Below are 14,456 nucleotides of genomic sequence, written 5' to 3'. Positions count from 1 at the left end.
AATGCATTTAATAATTATGAATACATAACCCTTCTGTCTGATGCCTACAATAAATGAGCCCCTGCGTGGATCTGGAGGATGTGTCCCCATCAAAGACTATTGCGGCACATGGTGGACAAAAGACAAGTTAGCAAGAGGCAGCCTCCAGGCTAAATGACCAGGCAGGTATGGCTCTTTCTGCCTGGATGAGGGTTGGATTTTCCAGCTCGAGGGCAGCCTACGGTCGAATGGCAACCCCTATTTAATCCAGCTCAGAGAATCGTACCCAGAGCCCTTCTGTCACCCACTATGAATGGTGAGAGCAATTTCAGCAGGCATTTTGCAGCATAATCGCTTCTCAGCATCAGGAAAGACTTCAATCTCAAGTTCACGTTTAAGAGAAACGTAATGTGCTTGCTAAATGTCTCTCCTCCCTTGCACCTGTATTCCCACAGACGTGGGTTCCAGAAAGGTGGACAACAGGGCGCAAATGTTCAAAAAGGGAAGAGCAGCTTGTGATTAGCAAGAAAAGGCCAAAATGAGATGATTTGCTAGTAGTTCTGTATGTGATTAGATCCCCCTCCCCAGACTTTCCAGTGCCTGGCAATCTAATCATTTCAATAGTTATTATTTAAATAAAGGGAATAATTGACCTCCACAGAGGAGTGTACTCAAATTGGCAATCTCTGTGCAAACCCTCTCGGACTCAATTAAGAACCAGAAGGGATTCTTAGTTGGAAGCAGCCAATGAGAACCACACGATGTGAGAGGGAAAGTCAGTTTTCTGCTATGCCAGGTGGTGAGGAGGGTCAGGAAAACTAACGGGCTGGGAGGCGGGTTTGGAAACCCAGCTTGGCATCTGGCTGGAGATCCTAGAGGAACTGACGAGGTACTGGCCAGGGCAGGAGGCAGGACAGAGACAATTTGGCTCCTCCTCCCTCGGAATTATTGCAACCCAGAGGAAATGAATGGATGCAGGCAGGCTGGCTCCCCTTTCCTACCTGCTCTGCAACCACGCAAGACAGAAGCAGCCCCTGATATGCCTCTAAGACCCCGTGTTCTCTCGATTTTGTCTCTTCATTTCACAAACTGAGCACCTACTCTCTGTTGGCCATCAAGCACACAGGGATGAGTCAGAGAAAAATAGTCCCTCTCTGGAAGATACCATAATCTAGTTGGGGAAAGTGAAAAATAAAAATCACCCACAGGGAGATGAAAACACAACCTGAAAGATGGGATTAGGAGCTCTGCACCAAATGTTGTCAGAGTAGAGACGCAGGGAAGGACATCTCAGTGAGATCTCAGTTGGGTCTTGATGGATGAATAGGAGTTTTTCTGGTAATAACAATCATATCAAGCTCACATTCATTAAGGACATGTTTCACTCGAAAGTTTTCTGAGAACATCTCAGCTATTATTTAACTTCTAAAACAACACCTAGTGTTAACTGAATGCTTACTTCATGCCAGACACTGTTCTGAGCGCTTACTACCCTCTTTTAATCTTTGGGATGACTCACTGAAGCTCCCTTTCCCCAGAACATAGACATCGAGTCCAGGGAAAGTAGGGGATTTGTCCAAATCTCTCAGCCAGCAAAGGGGTAAGGCTAAGATGTGAACCCAGGCAGGTCAATTCAATGACTGTGGTCGTGACCACTACCCTCAAGGATTTTTCCCCAAAATTTTTCTTCCATGCATTTGATGAAGAATATGGAAGAAATGCTCAGTATTAGCACCCTAAGGTAGGAAAATAGGACAGGTCTGGAAAACACAGCTGCAGCCTGAGAGTTTTTCCCCATGGGCTGACCTGAAGTCTGGCATTCCCACCATGCTCCCAGTCGGAGTTGATCAAGGATGATGTGGGCAGCTTGTCTATCTCTCTTTTACTTGAAGTTGGGTGGGTAAAGTACAAACCCTGAGCAGGTTTACGAGTCAGGACACTAAACCTATTTACAGTCGAGGAATGGGAACAAGAGGGGAGCCTGAGAAGAACCACTTTGGAACATAACTGAGCATGATCTTGTGAAGTCAAACACAAGAGGTGAGTTACTGGTGTTCTGGGTAACTGACCGGGATGGTGTGGTTCTTTCTCACAACCTGAGCCTTGGACTCTCCAGTTCACCGTATACTCCCAAACCCAGAAATGTCACTCCTAGCTATAAACCCAAGAGACGGTCCAGAAGTCATAGATAAGAACATTCAAAGCAGCAGTGCTTATAATTACCAGTCTCACCCCGTATACACCACGATGGTCCATCATGGATAGAATAGTTAAATAAACGGTCTTATTTTCACACGGAAGAATACTACAGAGCAGTGAGAATGAATAAACCACAACCACCTAAAACAGCACGGATGCATCGTAGAAAGAGAATGCCGAGTAAGGAGAGCGTCTGCAAGAGCCTATGTAAAATATTTTTGTAAATTAAAAAAAAAAAAACTAAATAGTCATTACTTAGTGATCTATGAATATGTGATAAGACAAAAAAAAAAAGCAAAGAAATGATAAAGGCAACACTTAGGACAACACTGTGCTTAGATCAATTGAGCTTGGGATGGGAAAGAACCCACAGGTGGCCTCGGAACGGCTGGTCACTGTCTAGTTCCTCAGCAGGGCGGTGGGTCTGTGGGTGCCATTTACAAAAATTATAGTTTAAAATGTTCAACTTCATTAATAGGGTTTTTAAACTGTATTAAACAAAATATAATGAAGACTTTTAAAAGTGGTAATGCCGGAGGGCCTGGACTGGTCACTCCTGTTCTCCAGCTGAGGCTCCCGGCCTCCCTGCCCCTCACGCACTGCAGGCTTCAGCCGTCCCCTCTCTCGGGAGCCCGCTGCCTGCAGGAAGTCCCCTTGCTGGCTGGTTCCTCCACACCTTAAAGCAGGTCCCTCGCTTGGGGGTGGGGGACCTGTTGGCCTGTGGCTGTCCAGCCGGCCTGGGTGGATATATCTACCTAATTACATTCCCATTCCTCTCTTTCCAACCTCGGGAGCATACCAGAAATACAGGTGACATGCTGGTCTCCATCTGCTGACTCTTATTTTAGGTCACATTGGGCTATGGATCAGCAGGGATAATTGGAGTATCACTTATTGTTTCCTTGAACCCCCTTTTGCAAGGAGGAAGGTGACACCAAGCTTGCTGCCTGGGCTTTGGGTGGGGTGTGGGGGCATCCTTGGGGCATGTGCAAGCCAGAGGAGTCCTGGCCAAGGGTGGGGGTAGGTGGAGGCAGGAAGTGGGGTCATAGGGACAAAAGGGTACTTTAAGCAGTGTGCGGAAATGCTGTCTGCAGCTGCCAGCCATGGCTCTTTCCTTCTTGGAGTTACTCTGCAGTAACCAGAAAACGTTATGGCAAATTTTAATTTTTTTTTCAAATTTAGAGCTAGCCAACAGACACTATCATCTCTCCTTACTTCAGCCTTTAAGGCAACATCTATTTGCAGTGACCGTAGGGCAAAGCAGATTTCACGATAGGTAGACCCTTCCTTGTCTCCCTCCCCTCCGTCCCTGCCAGTGCTCTCTAGAACCCCCTCATCTCCATAAAGAGCAAGTGCTCGCAAACTTGTCTGCTTCTGGGGTATCCCAGTCTGAGGCAATGGGTAGAGCAGACACCTGTCGTTCTGCCCAGCTCTCCTGCCCCCTTCTCCTGGAGACCCTCTGCCACTCTTATCCTGTGGTCTGGTTGGTTGGGCTGACTCCGTCCCTGGAATCCAAGGGTGGGCACTTAATTCAGGCATCCCACTGGCTACACTGAGTGTCTAGACCAGGGGTTGGCAAACTTTTTCTGGAAAGGGCCAGACAGTAGATGTCTGGCCTCGTGAGCCACGCAGTCCACCCATTATAGCACCAAAGCAGCCTTAGACAACACAAACAGATAAGCATGGCTGGGTCCCCATAAACCTTTACGGACACCGAAATATGAATTTCATGTAATTGTCACGTGCCATGATACACTGTTCTTTGGACTTTTTTCAACCACTTAAAAGTGTAAAAAGCATTTGTAGTTTGCAGGCCATGCAAAAACAGATGGCAGGACTGGTCTAGACCCTAGATCTCTGACCGAAGCTGAGCCAATCAAAGACAGAGAGTGTCACCACAGGATGTCTACTGGAGAATTTGGGGAAAAGGCACCCTCTTTCTTTTGGAGCTGCTGAACTATAAGAATGTGTCTTGGACATTCCAGGGGCCTATTATGGGAGGGATTCTGCTTAAGAATGAAGCCCCTGCACAGGACAGCAGACCCCAGAGACAGAGGGGCAGAGAGAAGGAGGGGGAGAGAGAACGAGAGAAAGAGAGAGAGAGAGAAAGAGATGGAGACAGAGAGAGACAGACAGACAGACAGAGAGGGCATATTAAGTACTGCTGGTATCATTCAAGCGCCAGGATCCATCCATATCTGAAGCCAAATACTCTTGGATTTTCACATTTGAGAGCTAATAAATTACCTAATTTTTGCTTGTGCCTATTTGAGTGGGGTTTCTGTCACTTGCAACCCAAACAGTCTTGAATGACATAGTGGGGATTTCACAGGAGGTCTTGCAGAGAAGGTAAAACTGGAGGTAGTCTTGAAGGACAGGCAAAGGTGGTCTGTGCCTCAGCAAAGCTCTTGTCACTTCCCTGTCTCAGTTTCCCATTCAGTGGGCAAAACACTCTGTTAACTCAGAGTCCAGAGGGCGATCTATCCATATTGCTGTAAAATCTTGGAGGTAAGGCTCACTCTTTCTTGTCAGATTGAGTGCTAACTAGCAGTGCTGTGTGTTGGACAGAATAAATCAGTGCCTTCATGGCGGTGCACTGGCTACACTGCCGAGAAGCTGAACAGAATGCAATGCACAGGGCCCGTGTCCCCACATTATGTAACGTGAGACTTCAGCATTTTTATTAAAGACGGAATTAACCAATGACGTTGGCCGGGCTCTGCCAGGTGCAGAGGGAGAAGGGTGGGGGGGGTCCCATTTCCCTCAGGGGTAGTAACAGTGGCTGCAGATGGAGCTGGAGCCGGGAATTATCCAGAGCAGAAGAAGCACTTCTAGCCTGGGTGGAGGAGGACCGAGGCTCAATGTCGATGTGGGGGAGCTTGTGTGAGTCACTGGGTCCGAGGGAAGGGGAGCAGGAAGGGGGTAGAGGAGGGCAGGAGCTAGTCCAGACAGTGACAGGTGAAGCAAGAATGAGGCAGGAGGGGTCACCTGGCCTTCAGTCTACTTGAGTGTAGGGTTCTGCACCTCAATTTCTTCTTTCTCTCTCTGCTCACCCTGTAGGCTCTGGTGTGGGCACCTGACTCAGGCCTGCCAATGAAAGCACAGCATCCCTTGGCCTCAAAAATCCATTGAGGGATGGCCATGTTACCTAAGATGAGCTCTCCCTGGAACCTCTCCTAGAACTACTGCTCTTTTGTCTGGGGTCCAAGGTTCACAGAACATACATCTAGAGCTTCCGAGGATCACTTGCTCTGATTCAAGGAGAGCCTGTATGAGAATGAAGATAACCCAATGGAGAAAGAATCTAGAAAAAGAGATAGATTCATGATGACATCATTTGAATCTCTGGATCCAGCTATGCCTGAAGCCAACTATTCTTAAATTTTTTTTTTTTAGTAACATGCACCAATAACTACCCTCTCTCATCTTTTTTTTTAATTTAAACATTTCCCCCCACCTAACCACTAATACAGCCATGAAGAAGGTTCATGTGCTGGTCAGTTGCTGGTGGGGTCTAGTGGCAAGTGCCACTTTTATCTGCCCCTTACTAGCCAGGGCTGGGCAGACGTGACCTGTAAGATAAAGTCTAAACTCAGGTTGTCTCATAAGGCTCTCCAGTATCTGTCTTTCCAGGGGCACTTTCTATGTTCTGGCTACACTGGCCTCCTCCCATCTCTGCAAACTGTGGGTCTTACCTCTTCCGCCATTGAGACCTTAATACATAGTGTTCCCTCTGCCTGCAACACTCTTCTTCTCTTGCCTCCTCCTCATGCATCCACCTCCCCACCCCACCCCACCCCAACACACACACACACACACACACACACACACACGGGACAAGGTGGCAAACTCTTATCTTTTATTTTTGGTTTAGAGGTCACTTTCCCGGAAAGTTCTCTGTGTTGTCCTCCATCCCTGTTATTCATTCCTAAATAATTCTGTACTTCTTCTCATATCCTAGCACAATTCCTGGCATCCACAAGGTACTAATTAAATGATTAAATACATGTTGAATGAATGAATGAATGAATGAATGAATGAATGAAGAACAACAAAGTCATCCATAACTCCAGTACTGATGCCCGCCGTGGCTCAAAGGGAGTTGGGGCATGGTCTCCTTGAGTATCTGTCACACCATTGTTGTCTATCCAACTTCCAGGCTCTCCTTCTTTCTTGCTAACAGAAACCCTGCTTACTCAGAGTAACACCCTCAGTCCCAGAAGAAAGACCATGACTGGCCTAAGCCAATGGATCGCCTGTCCCCCACTCTCCCAGCTTCTCTTTCAGCAAGGGTGGCCAAGAGACTCTCTCTTGGCCGAAGAGACATAAGTAGAAACCTCCTCTGGGCTCTCCTGATAAAAAAGGACAAATGTTGCTGTCACCATCTTTTCTGCCTTCTTCCTGCCTTCGATGTGAATGTGGTGCCTGGAGCGTCAGCAGCCATTCTGCAACCATGAAGTGACAAACCATTAACCTCTCCGTGGAAAGAGGCTGGGCTCTTGATTCTGCTGTTGAGATGCTGCACCAGGCCAGTTCTACTGACCACTGGATTTCTGATTTGGTGGAAAACAAACAGACCCTGCAGTTTAAGCTACTTTTAGTCACGGTTTCTGTAACCATAAGCTGAAAGCATTTGTAATGGATGTGGCATCATCCTCTTTGGGGGGTACTAGGGACTGTTACCCCAACTTATAATTGTCCAGTTGGCTGCCCCAGAGTTCAGGACTCGTTCTTTCTGGTTCTGAGAGTCTGCTTAACAGAGGAATCAATCCCAGAGCTCATGTAACCCCTTCTCAGGCCAGGAAGGATCTAATTACCCAGTGATTATAGTAATTATTCCATCCAATTGATCTGTAATCACTGTAATTCCTAAACATGGTTTCCCATTAATAATTTGCAATGTATTTATTGTTTATACTCAAATAAAATAGGCTGATAATAAGACTATTGAGGTGGAATCCCTAGGGCCCTGAATACTTACACAGAGCAGTGGTACGTGTTTTAACTATGATAATGTATGTATGTCATTTTCCACTTTCTAAAGAGAAAGTCTTTGCTAATAGAAAACCCAATGATCACAATTCTGGCCTGAAAGTTCCCTGAACGGTGACTAGGTAGCCCATTCTAGGGATGACGGAGACCGTTCAGCGATCGATCGCGGATGTCTGCTGTGGGCAGGGGAGGGCCGAGGCATGGCATGTGTGCTGGCATTTTTCACCTCTGGCTTAAGCACTGCCCTTCTCTTTTCAGCTGCATTGTTTAATAACATTAACTCTTGGATAAGAAGTGGGCACAACTGGGATGCCTGGGTGGCTCAGTCGGTTAAGCGTCTGCCTTTGGCTCAGGTCATGATCCCAGGGTCCTGGGATCGAGTCCTGCCTCGGGTTCCTTGCTCAGTGGGGAGCCTGCTTCTCCTTCTGCCTGCCTCGCCCCCTGCTTGTGCTCTCTCTCTGACAAATAAATAAATAAAATCTTTAAAAAAAGTACAAAAGAAGTGGGCACAACCAACTTTTATGCAAACAGAGAAGGAATAAAAAGAACCCCAGTCTACTTCCAGGGTTTCCTATAAGATTAGGTGAAACTCAAGATGGGGTTCCTGTTCTGCCTTAGGAAGGTCCTCCTAAAAAGGGTGGACGGTGTATAAATCCCATGAACAATAGACGCCTCAGGCCTGGCTCACAGATTCTCTCCTTTTCCCAGGGGAGGAGAAAGGCCAGCGTGTGCAGAGCCTTATATGCCTTAGTTTTTCTAGCCTTCGAGCAATTCTAATAGGCTGGGCGAACCCCAAATCGCACAGCAGCTGAGTCAGGATGTGAACCCCATTTGGTCTGGTCCCAAGTCTTTATTCTTTTCCTCCGGCCAACTTGTCCTCCATGAGAATACATGTGGGTGATTACAGCAAAGGGCACCTGAACTATTTATAACCCAGCTTCCCAGCCAGGCACCCCGGCAGTACAAGCAACCAAAACTGGGGCTCATCCTTCAACAGGTGCGTGTTGGCGAAGTGGGTGTGCCAGGTTCTACAGACGCTGAGATGAAAAAGACCGCAGAGAAACTTCCAGTCTTGCCGGAGAAACAGATGAAAAATCCGACAAAACCACCCACGGGGGAGGGGGAGGCCAAGGTGGGTACCGGGGCTCAGGAAGCACAGAGGAGGGGCGACGCTCCTGGGGAACAGGCCGTCTCACCCCCAAGGAGCAGCAAGGGAGCTGTGTAGAGGTTTCTGGAAATTGCAACCCAGCTGTCAGAGAGTGTTGGTGAAGGCAGTGCAGGCTGGGGGCAATTTCAGAAGCAGACGATGACTCACTCTGTGTTTAACAGAAACTCTTTTTCACAATATGAAAATCCACTAAAATAAACCCATATGGCCAGCCTCGGAGCGCCTGACAATGAGGCAAGTTCCTGCCCATTATGAGCATCAACAGATAATTAGAACACGCCTATCATCAGATGCTGGGAAATTTCCCCTTCTCTTCGTTTATACCTTCTTTTGCAATCTGGGAATCGGAGAGAAACAATCACAGGAGGCAGCCAGGACGGGGAAGCATGAGGCTCCCGCCAAACACTTCCACGTGGCGCCCCAAAGGCAGGGGGACCGGGAGGCAGCATGGACCTGCTTTTTCTGAGGACTTGAAACTGAGCCCAGGTTCAGCCCCTTCCTTGCTGTGCGGCCTCGGGTGAGATTTTGAACCTCTCAGATGTCATGAGGATCCATTCAGCTGTCCGCTGATTCAAAGCTAAGGCTAGAGACACCCGTGTGTCCTCCGGGCGGGCGTGGGCCAGAGACCCAGGGAAGTAAACCCACAATGACAAGTGAGAGGTGAGCTCTGTGGTCGCAGAGGCCTGGGAGTGGAGAGGCAGGACACGAAGTCCCGCCTAGAGGGTCAAGGACACTCAGGACAAGGTACACAGGATGGATGAGCAGGTCTTGATCAGGAGACGAGGAGGCAAACAGCTTGGGGACTAACGCACACACGCTTTATAGACGGAGGACCTATATTTCAGTCCCGGTTCTGAGCCCCACTAGCTGTGTGCCCTTGGGCAAGTGACTTTATCTCTCTGTGCCTCAGTTTGCTCCTCTGGAAGGTGGGGTGATGACAAACGTGGCTGGCTCAGTGAGGTTTTGTGAGGATGACGTGAGTTTAAGCGCAAAGCACTTACTCCTGGACATGGAGACTGTTCTATTACGCACTGCAGCTCGGTGGCATTTCTCATACAAGCTTGTTTAAATATGGTCTAGAGTCAGCATGGGACAACTGCATAAGGGGGGAGAGGGGAACCACAAGAAAGGAGCAATGATGACATTTGCTAGGACAGCGACAGGGACGTTCCAGGTGGAGACGGCACGAGCTTGCTCAAGAAAGGAGAACCGGCCCTTGCCTTAAAGGGTCGCAGAGCACCCCAAGTGTGTCCCACCAGCTGGACTCAGGCTCTCTGGCCCAGAGTCTCCCAGCCTGCTACACAGGACCCAGGCCTTCGAGTTAACACAAATCAAAGGACAGTTCTTGCTTGCTTAAGCCAAAGACTTGAATGCCCCGTTTGGGCCTGGGGTGGCACTGAAGGCTCAGGGAAGGTGGTGGACAGACCCGGGCTGCGGGCAAGAAGGGTGTGCCCTGAGCACGCCTCCGAGGGGCACAGCATGTGAGCTTGCCAGCAGAGAGGGGGGCGAAGCGAAAGGGACCGTGTGCCAGCAGCCAGACGCCGGGGCCTCACCTCAATGGTCTTGCACCGAAGTCTCCATCTAAACAGCCACGAAAGGTGGACCTTGAAAAAGACACTTGAAAAATAAACCCTTACGGTTCGTAGAGCCAACCAAGGAATGCACTGCCGCTGAGAGTCATGAAGCCGACACCCAGAACCAGAGATAAAGAGGCTGTGAGGACAGATGCCAAATGCCATAGAGACTGCCGCAGGCGTGAGAGGAGGCCGGACGAGGTGACAAGGGCAGTGACCACCATGACGATGACCACGCAAATATCAATAACATTCTGGCACGTTTCCGGGGACCGTCTTCGACCCCGTCTCTCATTTCATCCTGACAATAGCTCGGGTAGCATGTCCTGCCCTCCCCGCCACTCCGAGCTGCGCGCACAACCGCTCTCTCGTCCACCTTGGGCTGCGTGTGGCCAAAGAGCTCCCGAGGTCTCGGCTCCTTGGCCGGCAAGCTTGAGCAGTGCAAACGACGTTTTCCTTAAATACCAACAGTCCAGGTGTTTTTATTGATAGTGTCCGCAGAGAAAATTCGTGGAAGCCATCACCAAGCCTCCCTGTCCTCCACTCCCCCACCCCCATTCATCCTTCCCTCCCTCCAGCCTCATTCCATCTTCCCAAGGTCACTATTGGGAGGGAATCCACCCTCGTACCGCACCCCTGGCTGAACTATTGTCTAAAACGCTGCTTCTGCGCCTGCCCGTCCACTCGCCTTGTTTGGCCCATGCTCAGCTCTGATCCTTATCCCGGGGCTTTCTGGAACACTCACAGTGATTCCTCCCCTTCAGCCCCGAACCAGCACCCTTGCTGATCCTGGCTTCCGTATTCTGTATTAGTTCTCCCCAGCTCCCAGACGTTATGAACGATTCCTTCTCTATCTCTTCTGCTTTCTCCACGTGGCCCAACTGGCATGTTGGTGAAACAATTCGATGTGTGGGATGGTCCCCACATTTCAGGACGTATAGCTTCCTTGGCCACGACCTTCTCAATGGCAATCGCTACCCCAGGCTGGTGACAACCAAAGCAACCTCCCTCGTTCTAAATTCCAATTCCAAATACTTCCGATGGGGGTGGACACAACCTTTGTGTTTAGGCTCTTAAAGGCCCATATTCTCCATGGGTTCACGGGAGACACTACGGAGGTTTCTTCACAGACACCCCCCCCCAAAAAAAGTCCTTCCTCTGAAAATGGCCCCCTTCTCTCTCAGAGGTGGGCCCACCACAGTGTTTGGTATGACTTCACTGTGATGCCCTTGGTTGACTGGCCAGAGGTTGTCACCTGACTGGAGCTGGCTGCAGGGATTCTCTCTCTCAGGGGCTAGAAATTGGGGTTCAGAGCCTGGCCGTGTGCATCTGAGGACCTGAGGTGTGGTGCCATGTGCACAGGAGGCAGAGTTGTCTCCCCAGACAGTGCTCCCCTGCACCCCTTCCTCCTCACTCACAGAATCCCCATTTTGTTCGGGAAGCCTGCACTCTCCTTATGACCATTGCTTACGTGTGCTGAGGCAGAGTCTCTTGCTCGAAAGCCAAAGAGTTTTGGCGAAGATATCTTCCCCTCACTTTCTCCTACATCGTCCCCCCGTTTCACATCCTCACAACGTTTCAGCCCACATGGCTGGCTGACAGCTCCCAAATGCACAGAGTGTTTGGCCCAAAGTTCCACCGACACCTTCACCCTCGAGGGTCACAGGTGAAGCTCCCTGCTGAGCCCCCTGGCTGGAATGGAAGCTTGTTTTCCTGGGCTGGGCCCCCAGGACCACACATCGGAAGAAGCCAGAAGAGCAGGAGCAAGAGTCCATGGCTGTTGGAGTGCAGAATCCAAGAACTCCAGGAGAAAATCATTATTTAAAAAAAACAAACAGAGGCTAGTTTGCTTTAGTGGCAGCAAATTGTTTGAACAAACTAAACTGTAGACAGGGAGATGGTCAATATTTCATGATGGAAGAGGTGGCATGGGGCAGTGGGGAAAAACCACTTGCCTAGAGCGGAGATCCCTGTTTAGGAGCCTGGATGAGACCCTCCCCTCCCTGGACCTCAATATTCCCATCTGCAAAAGAGGAGATTCCACTGGGTGACTGTGTTATTCTTCTGGGACCATCATTACGAAGTACCAGAGACTGGGGCGGCTGGGGGGGAGGTGCTTAAACAGCAACGATTAACTTCTCCCTGCCCGGAAGCTGGAAGTCCGAGATCGGGGTGTCAGCAGGAGTGGTTTCTTCACAGGCCTCTCTCCTCAGTGTGTAGACAGCCGTCTTCTCTCTGGGTCCTCATGTGGTCTTGCTTCTGTGCCTGTCTGTGTCCCAATTTCTTCTTCTTATAAAAATCACCAGGACACCAATCATATTGGATCAGCGCCGACCCTAATGACCTTGTTTTACTCAATTACTTCTTTAAAGGCCCTATCTCCAAAGACAGCACATTCTGAGGCACTGGGAGCTGGCTTCAAGGTAGGAATTTCGGGGGGACACGGCTCAGCCCGTTAACAGTGACCTCAAAGGATCCTTTCAAGCTACGAACCCATCACTCAACAATGTTCCTTCCAGTCTCTACTGATTTGGTCAGTGGGGTTTCTGTGCTCCAGGCATTGAGACTCAGAATCAGAATGAGAATCATGTTGCCCTGTTTTTATTTCTCACTTGCTCCCTTTTCTCCCAACTGTCCATCCCAGAAGAGGCCACAGTCCTGCTGCATCCAGAACTCTCCATCCTCAATGGCATAGTGCTGAAGCCTCTACTCATCCTATGCTCATCTTGCCTCATCCCCTTCCTTCTGTCCATCTCAAGCATGTCCCTCCCCCCCTGCATTCGACCTTGAGGGGCTCTTCAATGTCACTCAAGGCCCTCCCCAGTCTCAACCCCACTGCTCCTCCACAAGAACTTTCTACTCCATTCAAACCAAACCACCATCATTCCCCAGACCCCACCTGCAGCTTCTCACCTCTGTCCTTTGCTCAAGCTCAGAATGCCTCCCTTACTGGAGACCTAATCCTTCTCTTGAAGTTCTATCCTCCAAGATCCAGTTCACAGACCACAGAGCCCACTTGGCCCGGCATTGCCGATGTACTGTGGGCGAGACTGGGAAACCTCACTCGATATTCACGCAGCTCATTCGCATCATGCTCCAGCGTAACTCAGGCAGCTGTGCAGCCCAGGACCAGGGTTTGCAGCTGTGAGAACAAACCCAGTCGTGACGCTAATGGGAGCCAGTGGGACACATCCCATTCGCCATGACTGCTTCCAGGCTGGCAGACAGACACGGGCTCTCAGGTGCCATGCCAGATAATGTGGCACTGGGTACTGGCAGATGGCTCCAAGAGCAGAGGCAATGACTTAGCTAAGTCACCCTGGAAAGCGCTGAACCCTTGAGGGGGAACAATTAGGTGCAGTTACTCCAACTTCACTTCTTGGCCCAGGGACATCAACATCCTGTAGGAGCTTGTTCGGATGCAAATTCATAGGTCCCGCCCCCTCCCACTGGTTCTGAATCTCTGGAGATGGGGCCCGGGAACTGTTTTCACAAGTTCTCCAGGTGATGTCTGAGCACACTAAGGTGGAAAAATGCCTCGATTATAAAATCAGGTTACAGAGGCAGCAGGGTGGCAGGGGATAGACTGTGGGAGGCCATGGAGAGAAGTCTGGGACCATCTTACATGTAAAGGGAAGTTGTTGGAGGGAGTATCCACCAGGGTTCTCCAGAGAAACAGAACCAATAGCAGATATTCATTCATTCATTCACTCATTTATTCATTCATTCATTTAAAGGAATTGGGTCACATGATTGTGGGGACTGACAAGTCTCCAATTTGCAGGATAGGCTGGAAACTCAGGCAAGTATTGATGTTGTAGTCCTGGGTCTGAAGTCTGTAGGGTGAGTTGACAGGCTAGAAACTCAGGCAGGGGTTCTGTGGTATAGTCTTGAGGCAGAATTTCTTCCTCCTTTGAGAAACCTCAATTTTAAGTTTTATTTTCAAGGCCTTCCCTGATGGGATGAGGCCCACCTGCTTTATCCAGGGTAATCTCCTTTACTCGCAGCCAACGGAGTATAGATATTAATCTGATCAGCAAAATACCTTCACAGCAACATCTAGACTAGTGGTTGACCAAACAACTGGGTGCCGGAGCAGAGCCAGGCTGACACCTAAATTGGACAGTCATAGAGGGCTGGGTCTAGCTCCTCGTGGGGTCTGAGGATTTTGGCATTTTCTAGGTTCTCATCAGGCCCCCTTACAATGACCTCTCAATGATTCAAGACTAACTGAATAAGTTCTTTATACCACAACCACGTGTGCCCATCACCAGGTGCTGGCAAGCTTTTGTCTGTAGGTAGAGGTCCTCTTCCTCCGGGCAGAGGATGCATGTCTACTTTTCTTGGGACTCCTTTGTGCTGGGTATCTTCATCCTGCATCCTTTCTCAGAGCACCAGGAGGTTGCCCTGGATGGAATGCATCAGTGCCCCCCCCCCATCTCTGGCTTCCAGCTGGGTTTGGCCAACGACAGACCCCAGGAGGAGCCTGGAGGGTGGGAGAAGGGGTCATCCCCTCACTGTTACTGGGGGGTGGCCTGCATGCC

At 49.7% G+C, this 14,456-nt stretch overlaps 1 protein-coding gene across 2 annotated transcripts in view; it reads right to left on the bottom strand.

Annotated features, from left to right (window-relative positions):
• The window catches only part of KAZN (kazrin, periplakin interacting protein), a 1,011,261-nt gene that overhangs the window by 219,493 nt on the left and 777,312 nt on the right, over positions 1-14,456 (bottom strand). The gene's annotated exons all lie outside the window — the stretch shown is intronic.

This window comes from Ursus arctos, unplaced genomic scaffold (genome assembly GCF_023065955.2).
Source record: "Ursus arctos isolate Adak ecotype North America unplaced genomic scaffold, UrsArc2.0 scaffold_32, whole genome shotgun sequence".
Taxonomy (NCBI): Eukaryota; Metazoa; Chordata; class Mammalia; order Carnivora; family Ursidae; genus Ursus; species Ursus arctos.
Note: the sequence above shows the minus strand (reverse complement) of the source record. Positions and strands in the feature narration are given on the sequence as shown.